The 13,630-nt window shown below is 35.4% G+C and overlaps 1 protein-coding gene and 1 pseudogene across 1 annotated transcript in view; both read left to right on the forward strand.

The window, feature by feature from the left end:
• Positions 1-13,630, forward strand: part of Auts2 (activator of transcription and developmental regulator AUTS2) — a 1,133,790-nt gene that overhangs the window by 352,374 nt on the left and 767,786 nt on the right. The gene's annotated exons all lie outside the window — the stretch shown is intronic.
• Positions 287-433, forward strand: LOC117286662 (annotated as a pseudogene).

Here is a 13,630-nt window from a genome sequence, read left to right on the forward strand (position 1 = left end):
CCTCTCCCCTCCTCCCCCTCATTCTCCCTCTTCCCCTCTCCCTTTCCCTGTCCCTCTCCTGTGTATAGCCTTCTAGTAAAACTTAGTGTATATGGGGCTTTGGGTTCAGGCTTCAGCAGAATTTCTACTTGTTTAAGATATTTTAAAAATAAAATTGTATATCTGCCCAGTTGTTCTTACTCACTAAGCAAATACTATTTTAGTGCCTTAACTTTACATATGAAGCCATGAAATAAATTGTTAAAATTGAAACTTCTGGTAATCAACATTTTAAAGGTAAGTTTAAATCGCTTCTCGGCCTTTTGGCTAAGATCAAGTGTAAAGGTAAGTTTATAATATAGGTTTGTTTGCTTTGTTCTGTAAACAGCTTGCATGTATTGCACAGTGCGTTTGTGCTAGATCCTGTTCTAATCCCTATATTTGGATTAGTTTGCACTTAGTGCAGTTGTTACCCCTTTTTATATATATAAGGAAACTGAAGCTCTGAGATTAAGTAACTGACTCAATGTCACATAATTTGTAAGTGGCACTTTCTTCATCACTTCAGTTTAAAAAATGTTATATTTTTAAAGGTGCTTTACAGCTTCATGTTTTGCTCTGTTCTTTTTCAAATCCTACATCTACATGCAAATCAAACAACTGGTTTAGTTTTTCATAATTAAATATGTTTAAAAAGTCATTTGACTGTATTTATGCTGCAAATGGTATCTTTTAAAAGTGACCAGCAGGTGCTTCAGTTACTAATCCCTAACCCTTAAGTAATTAGATAATTGGATAAAGAAGGGAAAATTAGCCTCTACCAAACAATATCAGATAACTTAAAGTGAATTATAGCTCCTTCGGACTTATTTTCTCAATGATATTGTTCCAAAGATGTTCTTTTATTTCATCCAAGCTGTTGGCAGATATCCCCATGAGAGTTTGTGCCTGTGGCCTATGGATCAAAGAAACTAAATACTAGAAATTTTAGCTTAGAATTAAGCAAAGAGCGAATACACCTCCCGAATGCAAGCACACTGCAGTAAAACACTCTGACTATATATTATTATTTGTGCTTTTTATAGAAGTTCTTCCATAAGACTTCATTAATCATACAAACATTTTGACAAACAGAAACAAATAGACTAAGAAGGGCAAGGCTTTCTGTTTTCTGTTTTGAGAAGGGCTAGGCTCTTCATCAGTCCTGTCACATATCCTAACATCTTTTAAATTCCTCTGTGCTATATTTCCATATAAAAATGAAGTAAATTTAACTAATTTTCATCACCACAGTAAATCTTCATGGTATCATTTAAAAAGGAAGAGCCAAAATCTTCTATTATTTATTTTACCTTATCTTTGTATCATCTAAACCTTACTGTAATTTGAATTTATCTACTGTTTCTACATCACAAACCAAATAATAAAGAAAATGGATATAACCTAGTGTGTATATGTAACGTATGTAACATGGTGTAAGTAAAGTTGAGCGAAAATAGCTTAAGGATTGGTTCCCTGTTGTCTCATGCTTCATGAATGTAATAAAATATTCTGAGTGCTTGTGGTGGTTCATTTACTGTGCCATGTGTTTTTCATTAATTATCTTATCCAATCCTTAAAATCATCCCTTTAGGTAGGTGCTACTTGCATCCACATTTTTATAGATAAGGTGCCTGAGACATAGAAAAGTTAAAATTACTTAACTGAAGCTATGGAGCTAGCAGTGAGCAAAGGCATTGATTGCTGTTAACCACCATGTAATTCACCTTGTCCAGTAACCTATATCAAAAGGTTTACTTTAGTGTTCTACTCATCTTGAGATACTATCAGATGAGTATTTTAAGCCCAGATTTTATTTTATTTGGAAACATTTAATGGCTCCTAATGTTATCAGGAAATTTGCTACCATTTTTCAAGTTGCCAAACATCACATTTTCTGTGAAATCTTCCCTGAGGTTATTTTGAAAGACCCTGTAGCATTTTGTAGTAGCCTTGCTCTTAGGATTCGCCTGCATCTTCTCTGGGCCTCTTCAGAAACAGGTTTTCTGGTTCATTTATTGGCATTTGTTCATATTTCTTTTTCTTTAGTTGGTGCTTGGTGCATAGTAAAATAGACGGTTGTTGAATTGGATGCTTAATGTATGGATTTAATTATGATACGTACTTTCTGCTGTGCACTGCAGATACTTCAGGGAAGTCATTGCAACCATTAGGTACCTATGAAGCTCCTCTATTTGTCAGACTGGCAATTCATGACTTACCATTCCTATAAGACACTAATTGAATGCATGATTGGGGTTGATTGCTTTCTACAGGTTGCATAGACCACATTGTATCATTGTTCCCTTATAAATTGCCAATGATAATACCATAGTGAATATAGAACAGTGAACTACATTTCAATTTCTATGTGATTTTTAAAAATATAGCATGTGATCTGTGTACCATACTTTATGAGCAGCTGTAGGCATCCCAGTGCTCAAAAAATCAGACATTCAAAATTGTATTTACTAATTTACATTCTGTTGAAAGTATATAAGTAAGCACATGGAATATGGATTTGGAGTTAGGTAAGTGAACCAAAATCTGGTGTAGCTACTTTCTAGGTATACAATCTGGACAATATATTTAACTTTTTCAACACATTTCTTTTTTGAAAAGGAAAAGGTACATTGTATTGGAAGATTTGGGGCATGAAATAATATACTAAAGAAGGTGTTAAATTCTCAAAAAGTTCCATGATTACTATGATGATTTTTGGCATATTGGTATGCCTACTGAATAAATTTACTTGACTTTCAAACTTCAACAGTATAAGCATATTTATAATAATTTCTCTGATGACCTTATTGTCAGTCACTGTCACATGACAGTGTCAAAGCATATTGTCAAAGCATGCTCTACATTGATTTATGTAGGTGTTTGAGTAGGGAGGAATGGAACCATTCACAGAATGGCAAAGTTGTGCCATGTCTAAGTACTGTATTTATATACTCTAACACAAATTTCATCTTGAAAAGAACAGATACAGAGGGAGGAAGTTATAACTCTGAACATAGTTTATAGTGTAAAAGTACAAATTTATATTGTGCTTTGTTTTATGAACATTTTTTGGTCCCCATACTTCCTGGCATAACGATAGAAAAAAAAAGCTACTAATAATTAAATGATAGAAAATTGGGGAGCTCTTACTCACCATTATTGAGATGTTAATGTAATTCCAAGGGCAGATAATTCTTGGGCAATTTACTGTAAAATGTACTGGGATTTCCTCCTAAGTATCAGCAAGTTTGGATATTTATGGAGGGGTGGAATTAATTCTTGAATAACCTTTTTTTCTACTTCTGTTATTTAAAACCTATATACAGATAACCATTAAAAATTAATGAAAAATGCATTGCATTTGACCTAAGAGTCATAATACAAACCTCAGTATCTTCTGTGACCTTGGCCAGAGGTTTTGCCTCCCTGGATTTTAATTATTATTTCAATCTTCAAAATTGTAGCTTTGGAAGATCCCTATTACACGTTTTCTTGAAAAATGTATGTTTCATTTAACATAGTGTCCTCCATTTCCATCCCTTTTGATGCACATGACAGCATTTCATATTTTTTAATGTGCATATATAGTATGTTTTGTTCATTCATTTCTCTATCAGTAGACACTTCAGTTGATACCATATTTTGGCTCTTGTGAATAACATCTCTTTAATATCTTGATTTAATTTCCTTTTGATTTATACTCAGAAGTAGGATAGTTGGATCATATAGAACATCTATCTACTTGTGTTTTTTTTTGGGGGGGGGCTCTGTACTGTTCTTCATAATGACTGTACTAATTTGCATTTTCACCAGCAGTATATAAGAGTTCCTTTTTTTTCTCATCCTTGCCAGCATTGTTTGTTTTCTTACAATAGTCACTATGACAGGGGTCAGATGATACCTCACTGTGGTTTTGATTTGCATTTCCCTGATTGATTGTGCTGGAATTTTAAAATACAGTTGTTCGCTATATTTGTTTTTTCTTTTGAGGAACGTATTTAAATCATATTCCAACATTGAAAAACATGTAAAATATTGAAGTGTCTAACAAGTGGCATTGAAGTGTCTTTAAAAAAGGTCCATTTATAAATGTTAAAAAAGTCATATTCCCATTTTTAAACTGAACTACACGTGTTTTGTGTTTTCTGAGTTCTTTACATAATCTTTATATTAATCTATTGTTAAATGAATAGATATTTTCATATGCTTTCTCCCATTATGGTTTTTTCTTTATTCTGTTGTTTCCTTATTGTACAGAAGCTTTATAATAGTATAATCATACTTTGTCTATTTTTACTTTTGTTGTTTGTACTTTAGGGATCTTATCTGTGATGTTTAATCCTGATTGTTAACTTGATTGCCCTGGGAGGTGCCAAGGAGATTGGTGAAGCACACTTCAGCGTATTACCTGGGCGGGTCATGGAGTGTGGCCTTAGGGACTATAAATGGTCTCTAGACCCTTCTTACTTGGCTCTTTACCTGCTCTGTGCTTCCTAAATTTCATGAATTGATCAGCTTTCCTCCAGCATGCCCTTTCACCATGATATTTCTGCCTCAAAGACCGCTAACTATGAACTAAACCCTCTGAAACCATTAGTCAAAATAAACCTTTTTTTGAAAGTTGTATGTACCTGGTATTTTGTTCAACAACAGAAAAGTGCCTAATACATCATTCACAAAATTATTAGTTATATCCAGAACATGAAGTATTTTTCTGATGTTTTCTTCTAATAGTTTAAGAGTTTTAGGCCTTATATTTGGTCTTCATTTATTTTGAGTTTATTTCCGTATGTGGTGAGAGATAGAGTTCAAATTTAAATTTTTCTCCTTGATGGTTATTCAGTGTTCCCAGTACCATTTATGGAAGCGGCTGTCATTTCTTCAAACCCATGTTTTTAGTGCCTTTGTTGAGTATCAGTTGGGCTTTCATTTCTGGAATTTATATCTTTTTTCATTGGTCTCTGTCTTGGATTTTACACTGTCTTGAGAACCATGCTGTCTTGAGATCAGATATGTGATGCCTCTCGATTTGTTGTTTTTTTCAGGATTGCATTGACTATTCAGGATCTTTTGCATTTCCATTGAATTTTAGTATTTCTTTTCATTTCTGTGAAGAATGCCATTGATATTTTGAGGGGTACTGAATCTATAAATCATTTTTCGCGATGGTATAAGTCTACTTCACCTTAGTATAATACAACATCTGAGATAATTAACTTATAAAGAGAAAAAGTTCATTTTGGCTTATGGTTCTGAAGTTGCTGGTCCATAGTTGAGTAGCTCCATTGCTTTCTACCCCTGACAAAGCAGTACATCTTGACAGAAACACATGGAGAAGTAAAACAGGAAAGGAAAAAGAACTGGAGTCCTACAGTACCCTTCAAAGGCATGCCCCCAGGGACCTAAGGACCTACCAGTAGGCCATACCTCTTAAAAGTTCCACCATCTGGGGTGTGAGATTTAGCTCAGTGATTCTGCTGCCTGCCTCCCAAGCGCAAGGTCCCGAGTTTGATCCCTGGTACAAAACAAACAAACAAACAAAAAAACAGTTCCACTACCTCTCAGGGCCACCCTGGGGACCAAGTGCTTAATACAGTCACCTTTAGTGAACAGTTAGGCAAACTATGATAGGACATTTTAACTGTTATTTTTTCTTATTCATAAACATGGGACATCTTTCCATTATTTGTTACGTCTTCTACAATTTCTTTTTTGTTGTTGTTCATTTGTTTTTTGGGTACCGGGGATCGAACTTGGGTCCTTGCGCTTGCTAGGCAGGCCACCGAACCGCTGAACTAAATCCCCGGCCCTTCTACAATTTCTTTAATCACTAATTTGTAGCTTTTATTGTAGACGTCTTTCATTTCATTGGTTAAATTTATTACTAGGCATTTTATTTTGTATTATTATGAATGAGATTGCTTTCTTGATTTCTTTCTCAGCAACTTCATACTAATGAATAAAAATACTATTATTTTGTATGTTGATTTTGCGTTTTGCAACTTCGTTAAATTTTTTATGATTTCTAAAGGTCTTATGAGGAAGTCTTTTGGGGTTTTCTATATGTATGCAAAAATAGAGTCATTTCATTAAATGATAATTAAAATTTTCATTTTTCTTGTGAGATTAAGTAAATAACTGTTGTTTGAGAACATTTATAGTTTGAATTTCTTTATTTTTTTGTGGGGTGGGTACCAGGGATCAAACTAAGGATCTTGTACTTGCCAGGCAGGTGAAGCACCAAGGAGCTACATCCCCTGCCCTTTCCTCTTCCTTCTCATAAATCAGTGATATTTTATCCAGAAGCATGTCCACGTGTTTTATTTACATGAAACCTAATTGTTGTTTGATAAGAATTCTCTTAAGAGATCATCTCCCAAAAGAATGATGCTTGAGAGAACAGTGAGGTAGAAGTTAAGAGTAATTTAATGAGCACACTAGACATATTTGATGCCCCTTTCAATTTTAGCTAAGATTGTGGTAGAAGAGAAATCTGTGCTTCTGAGTTTAATATGATTTTTTTCCTTCCTGTCCATAGCAACAATAAATTCTTGATGGCAGTTGCGTTATTAAACTAAGAGTTTAAAAGATTAAAGAAACCACTAACAGCAGTCAGAAAGAAGTTTGAGGACCTGTTTCTCTGAAGGTTTGCATTTTCATTCTAGTGTAGAAAATTGCAAACAGGTTGTGTTCAGCAGCTGTAATACTCTCCATCATCTGGAACATCAAGCCTTCTGTTCATTTCCATTTATTGCAAGGGTAGCCAACCTGTGTAGGAAACTACAATCAGATATTTGAACTCTTCTTGTGAATAAATCATTGAAGCTTTGGATTTAACTCAGTGGTGCTGTGCCTGCTTCACAAGCTCAAGGTCCCAAGTTCGATCCTAGGTACAAAACAAAAACAAAAACAAAAACAAAACATGGATTTCTTTTGTTTGTTTTGGATAAAATTTTTCTTGTAGAAATGCCAACTTGTCCTCCTCTGTTCTATCACTAGCTTTACTGAGCACTTAACTTCTTGTCAGTTGCTAAGGAGTGGATCGAGTAAGTGCCTCCCAATGACTTGCCCACTGACACAGGAATTATTTGGGCCTTTTAGTGACTTCCTATGGTCAAGTCAAGGCTGCCTCTAAAGCTCCTCTTATACCTCACAGGGTTTTCTACTTATGTTTCATTCTGTGGCTGCTCAGGAGGCATTGTCTCCCTACTGTGTAATTGATCTCTGTCATATTTTTAACTCTTCTGATAGCTGTTTTAGAAACTGAAATTGAGGAAACCCAGAGCATCTGCTGATTTATTGACAGATTATTAAACACAATTAGACACTACGTAATAAAATCAATGAACTTGAAGTTAGATGTGGGCTACTGCACCCATTCTTTCATCTTCATTTTCTCTATTTCCATTAGAATGTTTGAGGTGTGTTAAGAGCCTTTTCAGTGCCTTCTTTTGTTGGTAGTAATGAATTTGGCTGGGGATTCCCTAATTATGTAGTGGAGAAGGGCAGGGCCTATGACAGATTGCAGTGTTTGCCCCCTAAAACAATCAAAATTATTTTTCCCAATTTTACTGAGGTGGTTCACAGTTAAAATTGCATATACGATAAAAATTGTATATATTTAAGTGCATAATCTGATGATTTTTATTTTCCATTTATTTTTGCAGTACTAGGATTTAAAACCAGAGCTTCCATACTGAGCTGCATCCACACTCCGTTTTAAATTTAATATTTTAAGTTAGAGTCTTCTTGTTTCCCACATTGGTTTTGAACTTGCAAAACATTATCTCAGTTGGGCTCCAACTTGTGATCCTCCTGCCTCAGCCTCCTAGACTGGGATTACTAGCATGTACCACCAGATTGGCTATAACTTGGTGAGTTGATATAAGTATACAATATAAAGTACCAAGTTCACCAAAATCAAGCTAATTAGCATATCCATCGCCTCATGCAGTTACCATTTTTCTTTTTTTGGTAAGAATATCTAAAATCTGCACTCTAAGCAAATGTCAGTATGAAATAATGTGAGTATAGTTGATAATGGTATATACTAAAAATCACTTTTTAAAAAGTAATATTATTTTTTCATTACAGGACTATTAAAGGACCAGTTTAGTTGCTAGTTTTGTTGTTGTTTTTACAGCTTCATTAATTTTTAGAGGGACAAGAGAAACTCAGAGGGCTTTTGACTTACTCAAGTTCACACAGCAGGTCAGTGGCCTAACTTTGTCTAGAACATGTACCTATAATAGGGCTGTTTGGAAAAAAAAATTAAATGATCCAAATCCAATCATCAGTGGCACTTGTGGCCTTAGGTCTGTACCAAAAATGGTTTTATGCTTGGTGTCTAGTATTTTAGAAATACTGAAGCTGATTCAGACTTTGGGTTAACCAAACGGCTTTGGGAGTTGTCAGTAAGAATCCATCAGGTGGCTAGAACAGCTAAGTGAAGCTTCCAGACAGATCGATTTGTAATATTTCTGTACTATCATAGGGCTTTTCTTGGATTTCTAAGTGAATGTATTTTGCAATTTGTTTACAGATTGCTTAGGTCACCTTCATGAGTAATAAATCTGTACCATAGGAAGCTAGAGAGTAGGAAGGGCCATTTTTTAAAAGTAGTGTTTTATTCTTTTGTTTCTTTTGCTTATATTTTCCAGAGTTTCAAGAGTGGTATGCATACGTATACCAGAATAGTTGGAAAGAGGGTCCTATTCAGGATTTCTCAACATCTGTGTTCCTTTACCTACGGAAACTTTTCTCTTCTGTTTTCCGAGGATGCTGTTCACAGAATGCCAGTTAGAATGGTTTTGCTCCAGACAATGCTTCCTCTTCTGCTAATCTTTGGTTTTATGTTTTGTTGTATATTTAAGCTTTCCTGACAAGATTTTCTGTTTCTCTGATATAGGAGGAAATCATCTGACATTAATACTGCCTATATGCCAGGCCATCTCTGGGAACCTTCCTGATTTTCAGTAGCTCCCACAGCTACTCCCTCCTAAGATAAATATAATTAGTCTTTTCTTCTTAGGTAAAACAGAAGAGGTTTGAAGAATGAGTCTTCCTTAAATGATATGGTTAGAAAGTGTGGATTTGGCACTCAAGTGGAAGTCTCATTTAAGCCCAGTTTCCTTTCCAGTATACCATAGCTCTGTGCTTGCCTGCTCTTCCTTCTTTGACCTGGCATTTTGACGATACTAATTGTGCTGATATCCCAGGCAGCATCCAGATTCTTTCAGCAGGATGATGGCTTCCAAACTTTAGTCTGGCATGATGGAACCCACATTAATCTGATGACTCTGTGAGGCTAAGGCAGAAGTTCTAGCCCAGTTTGAGTAGCATAGCAAAATCCTGTCTCCAGAGGGCTGGGGATGTAGCTCAGTGTGAACGCCCTGCATTTAATCCCTAGTACTACAAAACAAACGAACACAAAACAAATACAAGCTCTTTTTTTTCCTATTCACACAGTTAGAAATGCAACTATACACACTAACATATGCACAAGCTTAAATGCACATGCACACTGGGCTTATTACATATACATACACATAATGGAGCTGATAGAGTTTCATTAAATGATGCTCTTGCCACACATACTGTGCACTCTAGTAGCTCCTTTTTCTGTTCTTCATTAATACATGCCCAGAATATGATTACTCACTAAATACATTTCCAGTCAAGGTCACCTGTAGTGAAGCACTGATCTGGAGTGGAGATCTCTAAGATTAGTACAGAAAATTTTTAGGATAATGTGTTCTGGGACAGGGAACAAAAACAAACTATGCTTTGATTTATTTTTATCTTTAAGGCAGACATTAAATATTATTTTTTAATATCTGAATTGACAGTGTACCATCATCTAGACTGTGAGATACCAAAACCTGGGCTGTTAATGGGTACTTTGGGGTCTTGGTGGAGAGAAGAGGTGAATGAGAAGGATAGAGGAAGTAAGTTTGAGGTGAAGGGTGTTCACATACAAATTAGAGAATAAGTCTTCCTGAGTGAATTTGGTTCCAAGGGTAAATGGTTGGGTGTTAGCATTGCCTTTATGGTTACTGTATGAGTACTCTTTTCCTGGCAAAGACATGAAGTCCTGGAGCACATTGTTTGGAGAATGGACTTTGGTTGAATTTCACCACCTTCTGTAGGTACAGCCTACACAAGTAAGTGTATATTTTCAGCCCTGGTGATGAGATACTTGGAGAAAAGAGTGAAGGTCCGGGGACAATGGGGAATATAGTAAGCAACAATAAGTAGTCCCTACTGTTTTATTTAATCATCAGTTCAGCACATTGTTAATGAAACTCTGTGCTAACCATCTTCTACATCTGGAGTCGGCATGCCATACAAGCTGGCCAAATCCCACCTGCTGTCTTTGTGAATACAGTTTCATTTGGAAAGTAGCCATACTGCTTTTTTAAAATGTATTTTTAGGGTTAATCCTGAGGTATAAAGGAGTATAGTTGAATAATTAAATAATAAATCTAATATACTGTTTGGCCTCTCTCTGAAAAAATTTGTGGACCTCTGTGCTTGCATATTAATCAGTACTTGTTTCTGGTGCTTCTGCATAATACTAAGCCACGGGCTCTTTGCTTGCACTGCTTACTGGAAAACACCTTTATCAGAGCCAAGTTAGGGCAAAGGGGCAGGTTGAATAGCACATAGCTAGGTACATTTATTTCTTAGATCTCTGTACAAGCCCTGTAGTGTAGAAAAGAGGAGGAAAAGACTATCAGTCTGGAGACTTTGGCTGTGAAATCAGTTTGTTGTGAGGACTTTCTCTGGGCCTCCGTTTCCTGTGAATCACACTCCCACTGAGAAAACGTGCTAGGTCAGGAATTCTCAAACTCTAACCTGTCTTGAAGGCCTGTTAAACAGATTGTTGGTCCCACCTCAAAGGTTTTTTGATTTCCTAAGTCTAGAGTTGGGAATTTACATTTTAAATAAATTCTCAGGTGTGCAGGCCAGGGTTTTGGGAATCCATTGGATTAGATATTTTCTTAGGAATTCCTAGAAGAGTAGGTTATCTGTAGGATACACAGAGTAAGTAGGGTTTTTTTGGTTTGTTTGTTTTTGTTTTTTTTAATGTAACCTATCTCTCTTTGCTCAGGAAAGCAAAAGCTTGAGTACACACTATAAAGAACGACCTTTACTGTGGTCTGTTCCAGATAGTTTTATGATACATAAACCAAAGCTGCACTGTACTAAAGTGTAAGTCCTCATGTTTCACTTATGCAAAGAAAACTTACTTGTCCCAGATTTTGCCCACTGCCTCTGAAATTCTAGATGCTCAAGTAATGAGTCTTATAGCACAATTCAGAAGAGATCCTGTGAAGGCAAATTAGTTTTCATAATCTTCCCCATCCTTTCTACTGAAGTTTCTATTCTTGCCTATCTGTTTGTAAATGTCTTTTGTCATTCCAATTAACATTTCTGTAAATAATTATTTTCTTTGTTAAAATAAAGTGTTAATAATGCAATAATTATTTGATAGCCAATTGGTGCCAGAAAATATGCAAATTGCTGCTGAATAATCTTACTAAGTTTTTGGAAGAGTTCTATTTTCCTCATTTCATAATTTAGTATTTATTACGAATTAGGGATCAAATTAGCAAACTAGTGTATGACCTGGACCATTTAGAAATGTAAGCAGATAGGTATGATTGTGCATGCATGTCTGTAATCCTAGCACTTTGAGAGGCTGAGGCAGGAGGATAGCAAGTTTGAGTCCTGCCTGAGTGACCTAGTGAGAGCTTTTCTCCAAAAAAAAAAAAAAAGTTGGGATGTAGTGCAAAGGCCCTGGGGTTCATTCCCCAATATTGCCTTATCCCACTAATCCACACAGAATGACCATCAAAAATCAAGTTATCAGATCTTTGTCCTCCTCCCCTCTGTCTCTTACCTCCTTTTCCTCTTAACTATTCATTTACATTTTTGGATCTTGGACCTTATTTTGACCTGGGGTTCTTTTTCCTTGATTCATGAATGCTAGTTTTATTCCATCACTGAAATCCAGGAGTCTATCCTTGCATAATACTGTCACTCATTTCTTTTTTTCTGAGAGAAATAATTCTCTGAATTATATCAGTGTCTTTTTTTTGGAACCAGGGATTGAACTCGGGTCCTTGCGCTTGCAAGACAGGCCACTGAACCACTGAGCTAAATCCCCGGCCCCTTTATTTCAGTATCTTAAAAGTTTTTTTAATCTGTACCTTCATACTAAATTTTAATGATTTATGTTTCTAATTCTCTTACTCCATAATAAACTTCTTGAGAAAATTATTTTGTCTTATTCATTTATTTTCTTAAGAACCCAGAACTATCATATAGTAGGCATTTCATAAATCATGGTTTCATTGAAAAGGAGAATACAGGACAAGGATATGAGTTTGGTCACTGCTGTGTTTAGGCCTCCCACAGCCTGAGATCTATTCATCTCCAGTCTGATCTAGATGAAAAAGGAATTGTTTGATCATCAGTTGTGTGGTAATTTGTCTAGTTCTCCATATCTAGTGTGCTATCAGTGATGATTTTTGTTTTATTGAATTGCATTTTCATTTTTTAACTAGAGTTCAAATAATTTTAGGCAACATCCTAAGAACATTTGAAAACATGACATTTCAGGTCTAATTTTCCTCTTTGCTTTAAAAAAGTGTATAAAGCTATAATTACTAATTGCTGCATTCTAAGTAGAGGCAGATGATACATATGTTTGTGACAATTTTCCAGAGGGAGAGCTAAGTAACCAGGCTCATTTTTCCATAATGTGAATGTTATTCATAAACTATTATCATAATTGATGCACCAAGCCACTGTGGGGTAAATAATGTGTTGTGTGTGGGAAGCAAGCTAGTAGTCAATGAATATTAAAGAACAAAACCACATTTTAAAACAGAAACTGTAATTATAATCATTCTGAATTCATTTTGCACAGCCAGTTAAAATAACTTGGCTGCCATTTATCTGTGTAACTCTTTATAAAGGAAGTAGGTATATAAGTCAAGTTGTACAAAAATATGTATATAAACATTTTTTAAAAAGACTTACTATTGAGCTTCAGAATCGTTATTTTTCTGCAGAAGCATTTCATGCAGGATTAAATGAACATTGAGCAGTACTAACCAGTGAAATGTATATTCATGGGAAGGAACAAAATTTAGTTGTCTTACTTTGGCTTTTTTAAATTCTTTATGTCAACCTGGAATGTCTTGTTCCTTCCCTTGACCAAATCATTTTCTATATTTGAGTTTTTGCAGGGAAATTTTTCTCATCTCTCTCTAATCTCTCTTTCTGCTTTCTAGATGATGATCAACTTCTGTGTGTGATATATTGATTTGTACTTTTGCGATTTACTGTTTTACAAGAGTAGGTAATATGTCATTTCTTGTGTGTATCATTAGTCTCCACAACCACACTTCCAAGTCATTTTAGCCTGGCGTGTGTGTGTGTGTGTGTGTGTGTGCTCTTGTGTAGCTTATGGACAGTGGTTAATGCTTAGTACTCTCCATGTTTAAGTTGGCTTTTCAGTGTGAATTGTTGGCCACTTCCTTTTGTGTGTCAGATGCTGAATTTTTATAAAATCCTTTATCCTGTGTCACCACATTTT

This window comes from Fukomys damarensis, unplaced genomic scaffold (assembly GCF_012274545.1).
Source record: "Fukomys damarensis isolate Sample0158 unplaced genomic scaffold, DMR_v1.0_HiC HiC_scaffold_17, whole genome shotgun sequence".
Taxonomy (NCBI): domain Eukaryota; kingdom Metazoa; phylum Chordata; class Mammalia; order Rodentia; family Bathyergidae; genus Fukomys; species Fukomys damarensis.